General features: G+C 36.1%; 1 long non-coding RNA gene across 1 annotated transcript; it reads left to right on the top strand.

Annotated features, from left to right (window-relative positions):
• Positions 1-2,477: 2,477 nt before the first annotated feature.
• On the top strand, positions 2,478-22,116 carry LOC309478215. Its single transcript, XR_014198864.1, has 8 exons — positions 2,478-4,716; positions 4,962-5,035; positions 6,020-6,086; positions 16,199-16,233; positions 20,239-20,280; positions 20,479-20,568; positions 20,678-20,796; positions 21,688-22,116. It is a non-coding gene; the product is annotated as an uncharacterized lncRNA (long non-coding RNA).
• Positions 22,117-22,923: the final 807 nt, after the last annotated feature.

Below are 22,923 nucleotides of genomic sequence, written 5' to 3'. Positions count from 1 at the left end.
TCAACATAAGAGTTGGTTCCGGCCATTTGTACATTGAATGTGTCTGGCTTCCGGTGTCATCTTGGAAAACAGCTGCGTGATATTGCAAACTGGTATTTCTTATATTAGTGTTGTTGTAATTATAAACACACTGGTTTGTAGTGCAACTAGTTTTATGTTTACTGTTATTCTTATAGTATATACTGTTATTCTACTGTTTACTGCCTATTTATTTCACATAGCGGCTAATGAATCAGAAGTCCTGCATATTCACAGAAAATAACTTATTTTTGTGTTGCAAAACAAGGTGGATAATGCAGCTTGTTATCTAGCCTATATATAATGCACTACAATATAATCTAATGATATATGCATTATTATAAGCATAAGACATATGGTCGCCTTTATTTATATAGCGCTTTATACAAGATTGTTTCAAGCTTTATAGTGATAACAGGGAAATGAAGCATGTCGGCTGTTGTTCAGTGTCGATTCAGTTCCGTCGTAAAGATCATCTATTATTAAATTAGTTCATTTCGTCTATAAAGCAGTTCTGGAACAAATGATGTCATCGTCCGGCTCAGTTCAGTTCAACAGCGCAAGTACAGTCAGATCAACAATGTTGTCGTGAAATGTGTAATATAGCATTTTTGATACTGTGTTTTATACTTATACTTTAATATAGCAAAGATAACACAAGGTGATTTTGATCTAGACACATTTCACTTTAATGACAGTGCAGCATGAACTTTCTATAAAATATCTACTTTTGTGTTGCTCCAACCCGATCTCACGGCATACATTTTTTGTTGCATATATATATAATTTATTTAACAAAATTCATACGAGTGAGGTCGAATGAATTCATACGAGTTAGCCACCTCCTAAAATTCATATGATTTGCCGTGAGATCGGGTTGGTGCAACACAAAAGTAGATATTTTATAGAAAGTTCATGCTGCACTGTCATTAAAGTGAAATGTGTCTAGATCAAAATCACCTTGTGTTATCTCAAGTCTCGTTTATTTATATAGCCCTTTCTACTACAACGTAGACCAAAGGACTGTACATCTAAAAGCAAGAAAAAACATACAAAAAACAAAATATGCAATGACAGAGTCAAGAATTAAAAGAAACAGAATACAAATACGTTTTCACACGAATTTTAAAAACATCAACTGACGGTGCAGATCTAATATCCGGGGGAAGAGCATTCCACAGTCTAGGGCCAACGACTGAAAAAGCTCGATCCCCTTTAGTTTTAAGACGAGTTCTTGGAACAAAGAGCAGTAAACAATTAAAGGACCTTTGAGATCTACCAGAGTTCATAAGCACCAAATCCTTGATATATTCCGGGGCCAACTCGTGAACAGCTTTATAAACATATAACAAAACCTTATAGCCTACTGTATCCGATATTTCACAGGGAGCCAATGAAGCCTTTTCAAAACAGGTGTAATATGCTCCCTTTTCTTAATACCAGTAAGGAGCCTCGCTGCAGCGTTTTGAACCAGCTGCAATCTTGAAATAAGAGATTTGACTAATTCCTACATAGAGCATTACAGTAATCCAAGCGTGTGGAGATGAATGCGTGAATCACTGTTTCCAGATCAGGAACAGACAAAAAAGATTTCATTTTCGCAATAGTCCTTAACTGATGATAAATTTTTTTTACCACATTTTTAACCTGATGGTCAAACATAAGAGCAGAGTCAAAAATTACACCTAAATTTCTTATTTTAGGCTGAACGTATGTTTCCCATATACCTAGAAAATTGGTTAAACCACTGTCATCTTTGCTATATTAAAGTATAAGTATAAAACACAGTATCAAAAAAACACATTTCACATGCTATATTACACGGACGATGATATCATTTGTTCCAGAACTGCTTTATAGATGAAATTAACTAATTTAATAATTGATGATCTTTACGATGGAACTGAATATATATATATGTATGTATGTATGTATATATATATTAGGGCTGTCAAAAGATTAATCGCGATTAATCGCATCCAAAAAAAAAGTTTGTTTAAATAATATATGTGTGTGTACTGTGTATAATTAAATTTGTATATATAAATACACACACATGCTTGTATATATTTAAGAAAAATGTGTAATTTATATATAAAAAAATTATATTTATATATAATATAAATTATATATAAATATATACAGTATATGTATGCAAATATTTCTTAAATATATACATGCATGTGTGTGTATTTATATATACAAAATAAGTATACACAGTACACACACATATATTATGTAAACACAAACTTTTATTTTGGATGCGATTAATCGCGATTAATCTTTTGACAGCCCTAATATATATATATATATATATATATGTGTGTGTGTGTGTGTGTGTGTGTGTGTATATGTATATATGTATGTGTGTGTGTGTATTATGTATATGTGTGCTGTCAGTCGATAAAAAAAATGAACTAATCACACACTTTTTTGTAATTATTTGCGGTTAATAAAGCCTATCCCTTTAATCTAACTATCCCTTTAAAAGAAAAGAACAAATATAGAATTTTATGAATACCACAGAACACTACTATTTAAAGTAATAAAAAAAAAAAAACATTGTTCATTTCAGTCTTGAGATCAGTAGTTTACAACACAAGATGTGTCCCACAGCATATTCAGCTGGACTGGAGTGACTGGAGTTCAGTATAAGTACCAGAGGCCTGGGGGGATTTCAGCTGGTGAAATACACTAAGTGCTCCGAGACAGCAGATATTGTAACAAAAGAAAACAAGAAACAATAAAAACACAAAGGAAAAGCAGCTCTCTTGATTAATTGTGTGGTTAAAAGTGCCACAAGCGTTTACAAATGCATCTGTTGTGCTCTAACAAAGACAGTTAACAGCGGGTGAAGTGCTGGGAGGGACGAGGACATGTGACCTATTGTTCACTCATTTACGCTTGATGTTCAGGACCGTTTGTCAGGGTGAAATATTGACTGCTTGGAGGAAAGAATCACATTCCGTTTGGCTTCAGGGTTCACATGCAATATATTTGGTGTTGTAAAAGAACTTGAATGCTGTGAAACTCTATTTTATTTGGATTGTAATGGTCTAATTCGAGTGTGTTCACCTGATTGTGTCATGTCCGACTGAAAGCAAAGGCAAACGCGGTCTCAAATGCACACTAGTGAGGCTGTTTTGGCACATTATGCTAAAAGAATATCCATCATCTGTCGAAGTAAATCGGCATCTGTATTTAAAATGATCTAACATTATGACAAAGGGATTATTAATTAGGGATTTCCAGAATCTTTTTTAAATATAGACACAACGGCAAAAAAATTGCTTCACTCAAATAATTCATTATACGTTTAATTTAGTTCATAAATGAATAACCTCCCGCATGCAGGTATTTTTGTCATTTTCAAATTGTGCTGCAGTATTTCTAAGACATTATTTGCTTTGTGTCAATTAGTTTTTTCATGAAATGCCTTTTTTTGGGCCTGTTATAAGAAATTTAAATGTTCTTTAACGTTAAAACTAAAAAACAAAAAAAGTCACACTTTTGGAGAAGAACTGTATTTTAAATTATAAATGTGTTGCCGTTTTCTTTACTGCTCATTCTTTGAAAGGCTTTGCAAAATCACTTGCATTATTGTGTATGCATACAAGTAAGTTACTGAGTGATATAAATGAATTACATGTAAATCATATCCCTCAAAGCAGCAATGACTCGCAGTTACTATATTATAATTAAGTCTAATGTATATGTCATAATGTAAAGTGTTACCGCAACTCTGCTGATGCATGAGTTCATTTACTTTTTCCAGTTTTTTTGCCACATAAACTGCAGTCCTGAAGATTGAAAGAAAAAATTAATATATATTTTTTTAAAGATTAATATTTCATTAATCAAACATTCATTAAATGAATCAAGTGGCAGGAAATACATATACGAAACATTTCTATTTCAAATGCTATTCTTTTGAACTATTCATTAAAGAAAACGTTTCATCTTTTATAAAAAAACAAAACAAAACAAAAACTAAGAGTTGATGATGATAAATGTTCTGAAGGATCATGTGACACTGAAGACTGGAGTAATGATGCTGAAAATTCAGCTTTGATCACAGGAATAAATTACATTTTAAAATATATTCACATAGAAAACAGTTATTTCAAATTGTAATATTTCACAATATTTCTGTTTTTACTGTATTTGTGATTAAATATGCAACCATGGTGAGCATAAGAGACTTCTTTCAAAAACATTTAATAATCTAATATATATATATATATATATTGTTTTACAATAACTTAAAAGTGAGAACAAATCAGTTTCTGTGTAAAGTCATTTAAAGTGAGGTTTCCCACAGCTTTGTGATCCTAATGGGAAACATTTACACACCTGCGGCTTTATAACATCTACATCTTTAACGGACAACAATAACAGTCTTGTTTTCATTGATCTCCTGTTACGCATCTAAGTTTCTCATCTCATTTAACATCCAATTTACGTAGTTACGACACAAACAGCTCGACAGCATAAATTGCAGCAGTAACCTATACATTCCTCCCTGTGATTACTCTTGTGTGTGTGCAGGTTAGGAGTTTCGCAGAGGAAAGTGAATGGAGAGTAATGGATGGTTTGCTGTGAGTGAGTGTCTCTGGCTCACCAAATACAATTTTTCTCTTCAAACAATCACTCGGTGTCTCTGAGGAGCCCCTGGCGCAGTAATTGATATGATTAGCCGTAAGTGGCTGCTTCACAGCTATGTTATGTCTGTTTTATTGTAATTAGATTTTTTTGGTCGTCTTTGAGGAGCTGAACTTAAATGACTGCATGTTCTCCCTCTGAAGTATTCAATCAGATGCTCATTAGACGAGAAAGACAGATTCATCTTTTCTGATTTTCAGCTGATTTTTCTCCTCTCTCTCCGTCTTTCTCTCTTCCTCATCTAGCCGTCTTTGTTTTCCTCTTTTTCGTCATTCACATAGATGATTCGTTCGTGAGATGAAACAGAGAATTGTAATTTCTGCTTGTGGTCATTACAAGCTAGTGGAGAAATAACGTAAGAAAAAAATGAATTTCTTTAGTGTTTGTTCTCACACACACATTGTGTTTTCATGTTTTATGAGGACTTTCCATAGACACAATGACTGTGCAATCTGTATATTCTTTCCACTCACCCTAACCCCACCCCTAAACCCATCACAGAAAACTTTCTGCATTCTTACATTTTCAAAAAACATAACTTACTTTAGCCCCTTTTACACTGAGATTCCAGAAAATTCACTCATAATGTGTCCCGGGATCTTTTGATTTTGGTTCATTCGCACTGCCAGTGATTTTTCAGAATCTGTGCGTACGTTCACACAAAGATCCCGTAAAGATCCCCTAAAGACATCAATGTGACGTGTAATGTCTCTGCAGCGTCTTCAGTTTGCTTATGATCTGCGATTTCTCTATCGAGAAACCACGCTCGTGCATTTTTTATTATTTCTGATTCGATCATAAATTAGCACATCACGTACCATCACTACGCTGGCGAACGATCTCCGCTGCAGCGTCATCACTACGGCACAGCCCTTTACGGCAACGATCCTGCCTTTTGTTCACACAGGGAGCGTTCCGGGACTGCGGGGCAATGTTACGATAGGTCCCCATCCCGGGATCGATGCCGAACTCAATCCCGGGACATGTTTGCGTTCACACAGAAGGCACTCTGGCAATTTTCTGGGATCAACGCTCTGTGTGAAAGGGGCTTATGATTTATAAGCTGTTTTTCTCAGGGACCAAAAAAATGTCCCCACAAGGTCAAGGATTTTGGATATTGCCATTTTTGTGGCGACATAGGGTTTAGCTGGGAACACATAGGGTTTAGCTGAGACACACACACACACACACTGATGCCAAATCTTTCCTCTTCACATTTACTGACCCTTTAATCTGTGTTCTGTCATGTTAATTTGCTAATTCACAGCTTAAGTGTGCCATTTTTCAACCACCGTTTTCCCTGAATGAAATTGCAAAACTAATGACTGTTTCCAAACAGGTTTCCTGAAAATCCCAGCTGTCTGCCATTGGTTTCACGCTGATCCTACAGTAAAGAGTTTCCTTTGGTGAGCGGTTTGCACTTTCAAGTATTTTTTGCATATTTATGTCCAGTATGTGTTGTTGTTTTTTTTTGTTTTTTTTTACTACAGACTGAATGATGTCATGTACTGTAACTAGCTCCAAATTTATTTATTTTTTGAACTTCCTATAGTGGATGTGGTTGTGGGAATTTGTACCAGTAATAGTTATACCATATCTTACCATTCCTTGATGGAAAGTTAAAGGTTTCAAACTCAGTCTTAGTATTTAAGCCAGTTTTTGAGTTTTGGTCAGGGTTAGAGGTCAGTTAAAGTATATGTGGTGCTGTGGCCTAGTCATTTAAGATCTGTTAACTGGAAAAATGCCTCCTTTTGTGTCATTGTACACTGTAGAGTGATTGCCATTGTTTTAAAGGCATAATTCACCCAAAAATGATAGTCTGTCATCATTTACTCACCTCAGGTCGTTTCAAGCCTGTTTGACTCTTCTGCGAAACACAAAAAAAGTCATCTTGAAGAATGCTGACTTTCACTGTATTTCAAAATATCTTTTCACGTGTTTCACAGAAAATAAGTCATACAGGTTTGGAATGAGCGGGAAAAAATGATTACCGGATTAAATTTTTTTTGGGTGGACTATCCCTTTAAATGTATTTTAGCATGCAACCTCCTAGCAACACCCTGGCGACCATTCACAACACCCTAGCAAACAGGTAAACACCACTAAATGTAAATATGTAGTTTATTCAAAGGAAAAATAGTAAATAAACACAGGCGATATCTCCAACAGATTAGCTGTCTGACCGCAATTATGTTTGTCATCACATCTGATTTAAGATACAATAAAAAAGCTGTTATGGCACATTATGAATGTTTAATGAAATCTAATAATTTTTGGCTAAAAAAAAATTCATAGGCTTGTCTACCGACAGGCTGATTCAGCTCTGAGCTGCTCTGTAAAGGACGGAGTTTGTGTAATTGGCTGATAATGGGTTTTATAGAATGTGTTGTCATAAAAGAGGGTGTTTTCATTTCATATTAAACTCTCATTGAAAGCCGACGTCCCTTTCATTGTGCCTCCACATTAAGGTTTAATACCCTCTTTTGCAGGTGTTTCCTGAATTCTGGCGAGCAAAATGCGCACATACAAATTTGTGGCCTTTGATTGTGTGTTTATGTAGTAAAAGCTGTAGATGTAATAGGAGTTGCTCAGTGTGAAGGCTATAGTGTCTTAATTAGCCCCGATTGCTCTGTGAAAGCCCTCAAGTGCCTGAATTAGCCGTAAAAAAACACTCAGTGCATTAACATGTCTCGCAGAAAAATTGGGAATAGAAAAACAATTCATCACCAATGCTGCATATTTAGTTTGGGTTTGTTAATACAATGTTGACAATATACGCTCTATATTTCCATATATGCCATGTAGGATCTATCTATCTATCTATCTATCTATCTATCTATCTATCTATCTATCTATCTATCTATCTATCTATCTATCTATCTATCTATCTATCTATCTATCTATCTATCTATCTATCTATCTATCTATCTATCTATCTATCTATCTATCTATCTATCTATCTATCTATCTATCTATCTATCTATCTATCTATCTATCTATCTATCTATCTATCTTTCTATCTATCTATCTATCTATCTATCTATCTATCTATCTAGTGTATCTATCTATATCTATCTATCTAGTGTATCTATCTATCTAGTGTATCTATCTATCTAGTGTATCTAATATGTGTGTGTCTGTGTGTGTGTATATATATATATATATATATATATATATATATATATATATATATATATATATATCAGTTTGCCTTAACGTACAGTATTTGAAGAGTATATATATATATATTTCGGGAACACTTTACAATAAGGTTCATTAATTAAAATTAGTTAACTAGTTAACATGAACTAAGGATGAACAATACTTCTACAGCATTTATTAATCTTAGTTCATATTAATTTCCACATTTACTAAAACATTATTAAAATCAAAGGTTGTATTTTCTTAACATTAGTTAATGTACTGTGATCTAACATGAACAAACAATGAGCAGCTGTATTTTTAACTAACATTAACAACGATTAACTAATATAGTAACAAATGTATTGCTCATTGTTCATGTTAGTTAATACATTAACTAATGCTAACGAATTAAGCTTATTGTAAAGTGTTACCTATTTCTTAAAATATATTTTACTTTTTGCATATATTTTTGCAAATATATATATTTGCATATGTTTTACCTTTTTGTATATATATATATTTGACTTTTTGCATAAAATAATGGTGATTTGGGGTCTTCATCTACTTGCATGCTCAAATCTAGTGCTCAGAGTCAGTTAATATAAATGAATGAGTTCTTGACAGAGGGGGCCGGGCCCCATGGTTTGACTGGTCTATTCAGCTGTAATTTTACTCTATAAAGGTCTGGCTAAATCCACCTCCAGACAAAGCGGAGTAGCATTAGAGACACAAAAGCTTCACAAAGACCCTGAGTACTCCTCATTAACCAGCATGCAGCTCTCCATGCTAACGCTAATAAAGACTCGCGCCGCCACCACCCTCTTATCAGAGAGCTTTCCTCTTCCCATCTCATCCTCTTTAAATCCACCACCATACTTCTCTTGAGAGAAAGCACTCTTGCGGAAGGCATGGAAATACCCATTTAGGTTTTGTCCGCGGTTTGGCTTTTTAAATGAATTTCTCTTTTACAAACAATCAGAACGCCCCATCAACCTGTAAATCAAGAGGCTCTGTGTAAAAGCCTGACTTATGAGATGTTTAAAATGGAGAGATGTGGCTCGCGTAATGCTTCCAAAATGCATCTCTCTCAATCTAATAAATTGCAAAAAATGTCCTAACACGTAAATGCATTTGATATTAAGCTCATAATAGGGGCCTTGCAATAAAACACACATTACTTCCCCCATTTCCAGCATTTGATGGAAATCAAGGTTTTGAATCTTTTATTTTGTGAAGTAGAAGAACATTTTTATATTTTCCCAAAATGAGTGTGTGTGTAGGCCTCTATTACCGGGGCGCATGTCTGATTGGTCTCTTAAAAGTCCAGTCATTTCCCTTCGTACTCACAAGAAAAACGAATTAAAACCAAATTCGCGAGCAGGTGCGAGTAGCGGCCGCCATTGATAGGTGAATCTCGGTGAACAGCATGAGAGAGGTGTTGGAAATGAGATCCTGCTGCCGGCCCGCTTTACAAAACCAGACCGGCCTCCTCCTCACAATATGTATTACAAATTGGCTATTTGTATTGAGACTCTTCGGGGGCCTGAGGCACCGAGGGCACACATTCCCTGGGGATGGAGGGTCTATAGCGGGGTCTTTTTAGCACCGTGCGGGGATGATGGGATGAGAAAGAGAGAGAAGGGGCCCGGTTACGGTGGAAAATGATGTCACTGGAGTGCGCGCGGTGTCATTAATGCCACCCTCCCCTTTTCCTGACTCTCTCAGGGGCCCCGCGCGCTCTCATCAGAATGCTAATTTACCATTTAAGAATCCTCCCCTGCGCGCCCCTTCTCAATGGACTTTCGGCGAGGAGAAAAGACGAAACGCACGCGCAACTTGGCCGCACAGATGCGGAGTGTCACCAGGCGCGCGGTTGCACTCCTCGCCCATGTGCATTCAACCCCAATTAATTAACCCGTGGGGCTCAAAGCGAGCAGGTACCCCTCCGCGGCCAGCCTCTGATTTTTAAATGCGCATCTCATTTCTCAATTGGCTGCTCTGGCCACTTTTGTTAAGAGAGGGGACATTTTTTTTCACCCACCCGTGCATATTCCTCGGCTTGTCCTAGATTTAGGCTCTGTTCTAAAAGCAAGTGAGTTGACTACACAGGGAGCATTTTAAGGCATCAAAAGGTGTAAGATAGATTATTAAAATGTTAAATCATGTTTATCTTTATAGAGAAGGAAATCCCTCTATATAATTTCCATTCTATTTTTTTCATACTGTTAAACATTGCAGGTAATGTCAGAAATCATGATTTAAAATTATACTTGTATTTGTAATCTAATAAAAAATGTGACTTTTGGTTAGATTAATCATTGATTCATCATGATTGATCTTTTTTTTTGTTTTTGTTTTTTTGCGCTTATTAGAGTATTGCATTGTTGACTTGGCAACATTCTAACAACAGACTGTATTCAACTTAATTGTGAGTCGAGTCTTCAGTGTGGTTCGTCTATATAGAGAGTTTTAAGTTTGCACTCTTAAAAGTAAAGGATCCAAAAGGAGGTTTTTGCAGCGATGCCATAGAAGATCCGGTAACACTTTACAGTAAGGTTCTTTAGTTAACTACTTGAATGAACTAGGAACCATGAACTAAGAATGAACAATACTTCTTCAGCATTAATTAATTTTAGTTAATATGAATGTCAACATTTACTAATACGTTATTAAAATCAAAGGTTGTATTTGTTAACATTAGTTAATGCACCGTGAACTAACATGAACAAACAATGAACAGCTGTATTTTTATTAACTAACATTAAAAAAGATGAATAAATACTGTAACAAATATATTGTTAGTTCATGTTAGTTAATACATTTAATGAAACCTCATTGTAAAGTGTTACCGAAGATCCATTCTGTGTTCCATTCTTTAAGTGAAACAACCATTTAAGAACATTTTAATAATATGAAGGACCTTTTTTCCTCTATAAAGAACCTTTTGTTCAATGGAAAGTTTCCATGGATGTTAAAGGTTCTTCATGGAACAAATGATGCCAATAAGGAACCTTTATTTTTAAGAGTGTGGTTCACATCCTAGAACTCAGAAATGATTAATTTCTTGTATGTATTGCTCATAATGCTAAAATGGATGCAGATCTGTTGTTGGTGACATCAGCATATACATTTGTGAAATGTTTAAAACAAAGAAAGTGCACCATAAGCATGTTACCTATGATAAAGTAAAATGTGTGGAGGGTGCTACCTTTAACTCTTAGTTATGGCCACTGTCATTTTGGTTCTTTTTACAATTTACAATGGTCAAGTGAAAGAAATTGTAGCTTTCATAAAAGTATAAGTTTGTTATAAGTCAAATACTTGACATGATCTGAGCCCAGCGTTAAGAAGGCAGCTTGCTAGGTTTTGAAACAGAGGCCTAATCCTCCTCTAGATCCTGCGTGAGAATTACACTGAGAGGCAGCTCATGGAAAATCAAACCCTATAAAGCGTTTCCTTTGTTTGGCCCCCCGTGCTCCCTTGACGGATCCCGGATGAGGGACTCAAATAGAGAGTGATGGCGCTCTAATTGCAGGCAGTTGTCATATGGAGATATTTGAATAGAGATTACGGGCGCCACTTGACGCAGATCCACTCCCGTTTAGAGCAGTAAAGCAATGAGAGATCAGGAGAAACTGAGGGATTACACAAATGGACTACACTTACCCAATTAACACTCTAACAAGAGACAGAACTACTGCTTAACATCTCAATAGCGCTGTTTTGGGCTATTCGGCCCACCTCGTGCTGAATGTCTAATGCCAGATTAGCCATAATAACAGATTTTTGTAATCCGTGTGAAGAGGGGAAATCACTCCATGTGACTCCTCATGGTCAAATTAGAAGTTGGGGTGTTTAAATTGATTGCTAGAATGTGTATTGTTGGCCAACATGTTTGTGTCGCATCTGTTCACTTATAAAAATATATTTCATGTATGCTCATTGTTGCATTGTTGTAGCATAAAAAATCTGACTTTAATCCATGGGAAATAGTGCCACTATGAAATTAGCGACAGATAAAATAAAAAATAAAAAATGGATGGAGATAGATAGATAGATAGATAGATAGATAGATAGATAGATAGATAGATAGATAGATAGATAGATAGATAGATAGATAGATAGATAGATAGATAGATAGATAGATAGATAGATAGATAGATAGATGGATGGATATATGGACATATGGATTGATGGATAGAGAGATATGGACGGACGGACGGACGGATGGATGGATATATGGACATATGGATTGATGGATAGAGATAGATAGATGGATGGATGGATGGATGGATGGATAAATAGATGGAAAGATGGAGATATGGATAGATGGATGAATGAATGGATAGATGGATGGATATATGGACATGATAGATAGATAGATAGATAGATAGATAGATAGATAGATAGATAGATAGATAGATAGATAGATAGGGATGGATGATGAATGGATAGATGGATGGAAAGATAGAGATAGATGGATAGATGGATGGAAAGATGGATGGAAAGATAGATATAGATGGATAGATGGATGGAAAGATAGAGATGGATGGATGGATGGATGGATGGATGGATGGATGGATAAATAGATGGAAAGATGGAGATATGGATAGATGGATGAATGAATGGATAGATGGATGGATATATGGACATGATAGATAGATAGATAGATAGATAGATAGATAGATAGATAGATAGATAGATAGATAGATAGATAGATAGATAGATAGATAGATAGATAGATAGATAGATAGATAGATAGATAGATAGGGATGGATGATGAATGGATAGATGGATGGAAAGATAGAGATAGATGGATAGATGGATGGAAAGATGGATGGAAAGATAGATATAGATTGAAAGATAGAGATGGATGGATGGATGGATGGATAAATAGATGGAAAGATGGAGATATGGATAGATGGATGAATGAATGGATAGATGGATGGATATATGGACATGATAGATAGATAGATAGATAGATAGATAGATAGATAGATAGATAGATAGATAGATAGATAGATAGATAGATAGATAGATAGATAGATAGATAGATAGATGGAAAGATAGATGGAAAGATAGAGATAGATGGATAGATGGATGGAAAGATGGATGGAAAGATAGATATAGATGGATAGATGGATGGAAAGATAGAGATGGATGGATGGATGGATGGATGGATGGAGAGAGAGATGGATGGATGGATATATGGATATATGGATAGAGAGATAGGGATAGATGGATGGAAAGATAGAGAGAGATATGGATAGGTAGGTAGATGGATGGATGGAAAGATAGAGAGAGAAATAGAGATAGATAGATAGATAGATAGATAGATAGATAGATAGATAGATAGATAGATAGATAGATAGATAGATAGATAGATAGATAGATAGATAGATAGATAGATAGATAGATAGATAGATAGATAGATAGATAGATAGATAGATAGGGATGGATGGAAGATAGATCGATCAATGGATGGATGGATGGATGGATGGATGGATGGAGAGAGAAATAGAGATAGATAGATAGATAGATAGATAGATAGATAGATAGATAGATAGATAGATAGATAGATAGATAGATAGATAGATAGATAGATAGATAGATAGATAGATAGATAGATAGATAGAAATCAGTATATTATAATAAAGTAATATTATAGTCAAAAGTAAAGTTTGATGAGATTTTGGAATGAGATATTTTGAAATACACCAGCTTGTGTTCACTTGCTTCAATACAGCACAGATCTATGGAAACCAAAAATGTGCAAGAGTAGTGTGAAGTGTATGTTCAGTTTTTTGAGTGCGCTGTGTGTGTATGTGTGTGTGTAAATGGCTTCACTAATCATTGCGTTTGAAAAGCTCTGATTTATGGCTGTTGTTGAATGCGGGCCATGATGAGAGGGCCGGTGGTAAGTGCATTTGGATGTCTCTGTGTGATGGTGGCGTAAATAGGCGCTTTATTTATTGCCGTGCTGGGGCCCTCCGCGCGGAAGAGCGCCTCCCCAAATTGAAATATAGCGCGAGTTTACTCTGCTGATTAGGGCTCGAGCGCTGCAGCCGCCCAAGGCTATCATCAAACAGAGAACGCCACGAGCTGACACCTAATTGTGGCGGGATTAATGTGCTCGGAGTGACAACAAATAACCCCGAGTGTCAGCGCGAGAGACTGGTCCCGCACAATGGATGAGGCGCCGGGCCTTTGGTGTGGGGCCACGTGGGACCCTAATGTGGTGTAATCCGTGATAATCCTATAAAGGCTCAGTTATAGGTGTTGGTTCCCCTTTAGGGATTATAGGTGTCCTGCTGAGAGAGATTTTGTCGGGATTCAATGGTTGAATTATTTGGTAACATTCCATTAAACCTATAATATAATGAGCATTTGAATGTGGGATTTGTCCACGGGACAATACGTGTCGCCTATTGTAGTGGGAAAAATGATTGCAAGAATAGAAATAGCTTGCCAGCATGTTTATGTAGCACTTAGGCCTACTTGTTTTGAACATGCTTATTTGTAGCCTTATTGTTAGATGTAATGAAGGAAATGGTCTCTTTCTGGAATGAACTGAATTGCATTTACTTGTTTGTTTTTTGTTGTTGTTTTTCACAATGCATTATTTCGCTTCATTGCTGTGAACTGAAATGCAATCGCCCACTTAGTGTCTGTTAAGGATGCTACCTTAGAAAACAACTGAACACAAAATTGGTTGTGTTGTGTGACTGTAAAGCGCATTTACAAATAGATATGTTTACAAGTAGTAGCTAATGTGACAGCATAATGAACTTTGTGGGCTATGATTATCTTTGCTTCACATGAACATGTTTGCAAGCAGATAATATTCCCAAACTTCTAACATAACCCCTCCCATACACACACAGTGTCCCTACAGACACTCATCCGAGCGTTACCATATAAACTTCCAATAAAACGGAGCCGCGTGATGACCTTTACCGTAATTCATCACCGCGCGCGCCGGTGACTGAGGGGGGCCCTTCACAGACCGATAATTTGATTACTACAACATCTGTAACATCAATAATGTCCGATGAGATTGTTTTGCGCACCCAAACATACCGTGGCCATAAAAGAGAGAGAGAGAGAGAAGGTGTCATCATCTCTCTGACATTTTACTTGCATTCTCGATTAGGTGAGCGTGCAAGATTAGAGAATATCCACGTGGTCGCACCAGGACGTTTGACGGTGACTGCCATATGCCATATTGGACAAGTGTCATCATACTTTGCTAAGTATTGCATATCTCAGTACTTTAATGTCATCTGTGATTAAATGGAGTCGCTTTGACTGAAGCAAGCTTAAACTGACACTGTCGTGCCCCTGATTATCCTAAATCACTTTTCATGCTCTTGAATTTGTCTCACCTGTTTTATAATGAGTTTAAATCGTAGGTGAGAGACACAGCCCGTCTGCACGGTTTAAAAAACACTTAGAACTGGATATAAATGTTTTGCTTAACCAGAGGAAGCATTGCGCTCACAATCCAATCGCGTGATCCATTAAGCTCATTTATTAAACGCAATTTGCCTTGTGTCATTGACTTGAGTAACGCCTCGGAGTTAAGAACGGTAAAGACACAGACACGACCAGCGGGCGGGACAGCGGGGAAACACGGATCTGACACACGGAATTAGGAGGCAATTAAGAGGAGGTGGTTCCCGGATAAACGGTGGACACCTATGGACAGCGCCGGGCGAGTGTAATGTCAGCTTAATTGCTATATTCTGATCGCTGTTTAATGGCGCTATCACCTTCTGAAGCTCGCCGGCACCTCTAAAGCTGAGCAGAAGCACTTGATGGGGATTAACCGGTCAGTGGGGTGACCAAGTAAAAAAAAAAAATCAATACATGAGGTTTTACGTCATAAGTCCAGTCAAGTGAATGTTAGCCTTAAATTTGGATCATTTTTGTGCATGGTATCCTCTACAATTTCCTACACCATCATATTTTTTATAATGTTATAATGTGGATGGATGGATGGATGGATGGATGGATGGATAGATAGATAGATAGATAGATAGATAGATAGATAGATAGATAGATAGATAGATAGATAGATAGATAGATAGATAGATAAAAAGTCAGTATATTATAATGAAGTAATATTATATAATGTTTGATAAATAAATAAATAACCACTATAAACCAACATTTAAAACATATTTATAATGAAGGTTGAACTGTGTTCTCAGAACAAGTTCTAAATGTTGTCATTATATGCAATTAATAATTGCAATAGCCAATCTGTTGGCAATTACTTGTTACTTTATGGCTATTTCAAGACAGGTTCATAATGTGACAGCATGCATTGTTATTGGTCAGCGTGTGTTTAATAAACTCTCTTTTTTTCCAGGGCAACGATGGTGGAAATGTTTAAAAGGCTTTAAGGTATGTAATGCGTCTATACATAAATTGACAAAAACAAACCCACTCTGATACATTTTCACTGGAGTAGAAAGTGTGACAACTAGTCCCGGTCTCCTCTGCTACATAGTATAAGTCACTTTAATTTTTCTTTAAAGTCTCCTGACCATAGATGACACAAAATCTCTTCTCAGCACTTTTGATAAATGGCTACGCTAAATTTAATTTTGTCATTTTATCTGAATATCAACATTTGTCAGATTTAGTCAGCCGAAACAGTTCTGAGGTTAATTGATCTAATTTTGTGTCTCTGGAAAATAGTGCTCTGTGATACTGTATTATGTTGAATATCAAAGTTTTTTTGTGTCTGTTTGTTAATGAGGGATTTGTGGGCACATTAATGTTTTTGGATTTGAAGAGTAAAAGTTATAGTTTTTATTTTGAAGTAAAAAGATAAAATTAGACCCATGAGGTAAGATGTCCCCCCCTTCAAGTGAAGGCCTCAAGTGGCATGTTGTTTCTAGTGTGATTTATTTTTTATCATCACTTTAATCTTTTTTAATCATTATTTTAATTAATGGGGTTATTATTCAGTATTCCATGAATTAAATGTACAGACATCTTCGCTTTCATTAAAACCTATGGGTTAGTTGAGTGAAATTATTCAATTTGCATTCGTGGCATATCTCCAATTAAAATATGGGCAATTAAATATGTAAATATCCATATGCCCATATAAGTCGCAGAATAAGTTGACCTTTTAGATAAATCTCTTTTACTGGGATTCTGCTTTGTCTGTCATATGGCCTCATATGGTAATGGCCTCTTTGAATAATTTTACATTTTGTTCTATAACAACTAATAAGCAAACGTTTCTATTTATAACACATTGGCTGATGCATAATAATCCTGCACATGCTAAACTTAGCTATATCTAAATATGTAACAATTTAAAAGTAAATGCACATTTTTCTGAAGGAGGGCATCTTCCCCCATTACCCTACAGGTTTTTGCCTAATAATTAGTCAAAATGCATGCAAAGTCATGCGTTTGCAAATTGTATCTTTTGCGTGGCGGGTTGATTGTGTGCGGGTTTGCGTGGTTTTGCGGGTCTGCGTGACGCCTTTCCCATGCGCACGGATGCATGATTAGTTGTGGGTTGTATTAACTAACATGTGCACGTATTTGTGAAGCACTTGAAATCATCTTTGTTTGTGTTTGGCAAAACCCCATTTGTTCCAGTTTGTGATGGCTGTTTTCTTGCCCCTGGTTTTCACTATTAGGCATATTTTAAGGCCAGGCGCGCGCAGGCAGCAGAGCCACTATGTTCAAGGTTGAGTTACTTTTGGGGCTTTTTTGTGTGTGTGAGCTATTTGTCTCAGCAGTCAGTACTGTTAATGTTACATTAGGTGTTTGATGTTTCATCATTCCAACCAATATTGCGTGAGATAACGAATGTAAAATGAAACCGCTAGGAACACGTTTGAATTCCCTCAGAAGGTGCAGGGAAAAAAATTCCACGCGCCATGCCTATTAGCCTGGGTAATTTATTTTGTGTATGTCAGAAAACAAGAAGGCTAGAAAAAGAATATGGGGCTTTCTTTTCCATTACCAAACATTACAATCTTATTTCCATCACTGCACCGTTAAGTAATTTGCGAAAAGCCAACAGAGTCTGGCGCGCCACGCGCGTGGCGTGTGTTTAAACCCATTACTTTACCTTTTAATCAAACCTCGCGCTCGTGTCAAAACGCGCCGTTTTCGCCATGCATCTCTCTGAGCTCGTTCCAGTTCACCGGATGACCTTGAAAATGTTTGCTCTCCTAAACGTTGTCCCGCCTCTCTCTCTCTCTCTCTCTCTCTCTCTCTCTCTCTCTCTCTCTCTCTCTCTCTCTCTCACTCACTCACTCACTCACACACACACACACACACACACACACACACACACACACACTCATGTCATGCCATGTTTCCATTGTTATAATATCCTTGTTTCAATCCATTTAACTTTTTAAATTGTCACAGTTATCTCATTTTGTACCTGAATAGGCTATATGATTTCTCAGAATATCAACTTGAATTCCTCATCACAATTATATTCAAAATAGTAAAAAAGTGCAATGGACTGCAGGTTCTAACTTTCGTTTGACTTACAAATTTAAGGCAATAATCAAACTTCAGTTTAGTAAGGCAGCAATTACAACTGTGCATATAAATGTTGGGATGTACAGTGAAAATCATATCTTTTGTGTCCCTTAATCAGTATTTGTTTCCATATTGTTGTTTTCTTGTAGTACTGTATAAGTTGTTTTAGGCTTAACAGTAGAATGGCTAAATTAATATTTACATACAATTAGATTTAGTGCAATTATCATAGAGCTAAGTCCTTATAGGCTGCAATGCAAACATTTCAGTAATCGCAAAAAGTACAAAAGTAGAGGCCTATTGTATAGTTAACGTTTGATGGCGCCAAACATGGTTGCGCGAGACGAATCTAAAAAAAATAAAAATAAAATACTGACAGAAATTCTCAGAAAAAGTGGATCCTCTTAGAGGTAGGCTACTGAATCACTCGCTCGGTTTAAGGTAAAAAAATTAATACGGCGCAAAAAAAAAGTTTAAACGCTTTAAAGACCGATTAACAGTTCGAGATTAAATGCGTTTATGTGACTGCTGCCCTCAGTGACGTGCACGCGCGCCTTTAGAATTGGCTTTATGCTTTTTGGAAGTGTGTGTGTGTGTGTAGGTGGGGAGGGGGATTGTTAGTTGCTTTCGGCTGTGATTTATCGCAGTCCCGGGGAACGCGGCTCCCGTTCCTGTCCTAACGCATTTCAGCGCGCGCATCAGCCGTGATTAAACACCTGCTATGGCGCGCGAACAAAGCGCGCTAATCCAATATGTATCTCTGACATCTTAAATATCGTCCAATCCCCCGGCATCACGCGCAGCTTTTCCGCAAGATGGAATTCTAAAACATATTTTTCTAATTTATGGACGGACGATAAATCAAAATTAAGCCGTGGACAATGAAATATACATCAGCGTGCCGAGAACAGGCTTGAAATGCAGCTACAGGCTCGAGCGCGCGCATAGGTGTGGGGTTTGCAGTGGGTTTTGTGGTCTTGCTTTAGGAAACATCAGAGATGGCTCAGAATGTTACCCTGGTAAGCTTAGTATCTGCCAAAATACCATACTAAAATGAAACGGTTGTAACTTCACTGTACAAAATAAATAAATAACCAGTCGCATTTTATCCATTGCATATATACCAGCATTGTAAAGTCACAGATAGGCCTAATAAATATGAATGACTTTTTTTTTAAATCTAAAAACATATTTTAGAATAACAAAATAGCCCACCAAATGTTGTCCCATCTTGACTAAATGAGTTAATTTACACGAATACTTTCAAAATGATCAATGTTGCTGTTTTTTTCCAAAGGTTTGTGAGCTCCCAGCATGCATTACAGCATGACATATTATTGTTACAGTATAATTATTTAGCTTTTTTCTGACTTTATTTGTCATTGTAGATGATTTTGCTATTACTATTAGTTATTTGTTGTGGAGTAATACTAAAAATGCAATTTTTTATGAATGATAGTTTTTTATTTTTATACTGTAATTAAGGGTTGTGTCTTAAAAGATCAAGATGCACTTATTATCTTTCTTTTCAATGAAAATATTGCACTGTTTTTCTTTTTACGTTAAGACTCATATATATACTTTAAAATAGGAACGATCTAATGACAACTTAACATAATTTTCTAAACATCCTGCAGATTTCAGTTTATTGGTTGAATAGGACATGTTGCTTTTTAGTTAGCAAACAAATGAAAATTGGCTATACAACGTATTTTACTGACGAGAATTAAGATAAAAGAAGGAAATTAAACCAAAGGAAAACTTCTTTCAGTATAACAATGACAGTAAGTGGTATTTTGGCAGAAACAGGGTGACTTCAATCATTTTACACACTATACACACATGCCTATAAATGTTTGCTGTCTTTTACCTTATATCTTGCAGTTTGCAGTTGATTCTCTGCACAAGGTATCTGACTTATATGAGGTGAGTTTATGCATTTGATCTCCATCCTAACCTAATTTGCATGCTCTTTTGTCATTTAAGTCATGGCGAGTGAGTCCTATATGGTGCTATTGTTTTCTCTGGCGCTAGATTGCTCGCTCTCAGAGACGTAAAGGAAGGCCATTCTCTCCGGTCACTGTCCCGGTGACGCTTATTATTTGTGACTCTTCAATTCCACAGTTTCCCCGAATTCTCAGCACATTCTGCCCAGTGTATTACGCGGCGTGAACTACTCGGACATCAGACGCGTGTCTGCGGCCCTATAGCCAGGTAATGGATTCAGCTCCCTGTTCTTGCGTTTGAAAACAACCCAACACCAGTGGCCCTACGACGGCTGAAACAAAGAAATTTCTGACCAGCGTTTTACTTGCCCTTCCAGGCCTTTATATTCGGGATATCCGTGCTGAAAGAAGGCCAGGAGAAATGGCTCCATGCAGGAATAATACATCATCATGCTGACCTAGTTTGCAGGACCGCGGGTGCTCGGGAAGGATAATTGTTTGTAATCATCTTAATTAATATAATAATCATCTAATTTTATACCTCCTAATGAAAATTAAGTGCATTTTGATGCATAAGTTGTAATCAGCAGGCCAAGTAATTCATCTAATGATTTGTATCGGTGTTTATTCAAATAAGCAAACAATTTAATGCATTCATTTATACAGATTAAAACTTTGCAAGCTCAAACAGGGCGGTGGAGGTAGACCTACATCTCGGCACCCTCCAACAGCCTTTAAACCCCTTTAGCAAACAAATGGTTGTAAATATTATTGTAAATATTGTTTTGTATATGGGTCGATGACAAATAAGGATGTTTGATATGATAAAAATGAGCTTAAAATCTCCATTCCAAACGTGCTCAAACTGGTGGCCAAAGTTGTTTTTGCTGAAAATTTGTGCAGTGAGAGTGTCATTTGTCAAACTTTAATTTAATGGCCAGTGGCAATCTCAGTAACTCGCAATATTGACCTGCATATTATGTAGCATAATGTAGGCCACAGAGTGTAGATGAAAAATAAGTCTGAAATTAATCAAATATAAGTAGGTAATGAAGACTTGGTCATGATTGGTACCTGCAGCTCAAATGCGTGCAATATAATGGCTTTACGTTTCGCAGAATATTAATTTATTTATAAATTCATATTTTCTGTATAGTAGGCTCATTTACGTATGTTTTGTAACAGTGTAATTTTTCAATGATATTCAGAAGAGAATGAGTACATTTATACATACCTATGTATAAATGTATAGGATAATGCAATGTAAGTCGCTTTGGATAAAAGCATCTGCCAAATGCATAAATGTAAATGTTAAGAGCCATTTCTTGTATTCCTGCAGACTTGCTTAATTTCAGGATGTCACATTTCTATTGTCTTTTGCTTCCAGATCTTCCCTGAATGGTTTCCATCAATGCATCAGTCAAATCAATCTTCACCAACACCACACAGCATCAACAACATTTTGTTGTTTCTTCTAATGGAAACGGCTCTCCATGAGAGTTCTGATGAGTGCGAGTGATGAACGAGGACACAGTTTGGTGAGAGTAAGTGAAAATCACACTCTTCCTCCACTCAGCGACTTTTATGTAAAACAGCGCAATTAAACAATGTCTTGAAAAATGAATGTATGCTGGAAACATGAGTCTCATTTGGCTGATGAATGGCCGCACTTTGGATCAAACGTGATTTTAGTTGAGTGTGCGTTTAATACGGCTCTCATTGAAGTATTTCAGACCGCATTCATTCATTCATTCATTCGTTCATTCGTTCGTTCGTTCGTTCATTCATTCATTCATTCGTTCATTCGTTCATTCGTTCATTCATTCATCCATTCATCCATCCATTCATCCATCCATCTATCCATTTATTCATTGTAGTTGTTATCAGCCATTTAAATGTATCTTAGGTGGTTTGCTGGTCTTGCAATGTTCACTGGTTATGCTGGTCTGTTTGGATGGTTTAAGAGAGGTTTTGAGCACTTCTCAGCTGGCCAGGCAGAAACACCATCTGGCAGACCAGCAAAACCAGTATGGCAGATTGGAAGACCAGCTAAACCAGAAAACCACTTCAGGCTTAAGCTGAAGGTTTAAGCTGTATATTTTTTCAGCAAAGGTTTATTATTATTATTGCTGTCAAACTGATTAATCGCGATTAATCACATCTGACATAAACGTTTTTGTTTACATAATATATACGTGTGTGTGTATGTATATGTGTGTCTATATATGTATAAATATTTGTCTGTATATACACATACACAAAGACATACATGTATATAATATATATATATATATATATATATACACACACATACAGACATATATTATGTAAACAAAAACATTTGTTAGATGCTATTAATTGCACTAATTATTATTATCATTATTAATATTATTATTAATTGTTAGTCACTTTGGATAAGTGTCTGCTAAATTAATAAATGTGTATGTAATAATAATTATAATAATAATACTTTTAGTAGTAGGCTTACTGTTGTAGTTCCTGACAGGACTAATAATAAAACTAATACAAATTAATAAAAACGTTTTTGTTGATTGAAATAAACCCAAAATGAAATACAAATATATATATATATATATATATATATATATATATATATATATTT

Source organism: Leuciscus leuciscus (genome assembly GCF_965113295.1).
Source record: "Leuciscus leuciscus genome assembly, chromosome: 16".
In the NCBI taxonomy this organism is placed as follows: Eukaryota; Metazoa; Chordata; class Actinopteri; order Cypriniformes; family Leuciscidae; genus Leuciscus; species Leuciscus leuciscus.
Note: the sequence above shows the minus strand (reverse complement) of the source record. Positions and strands in the feature narration are given on the sequence as shown.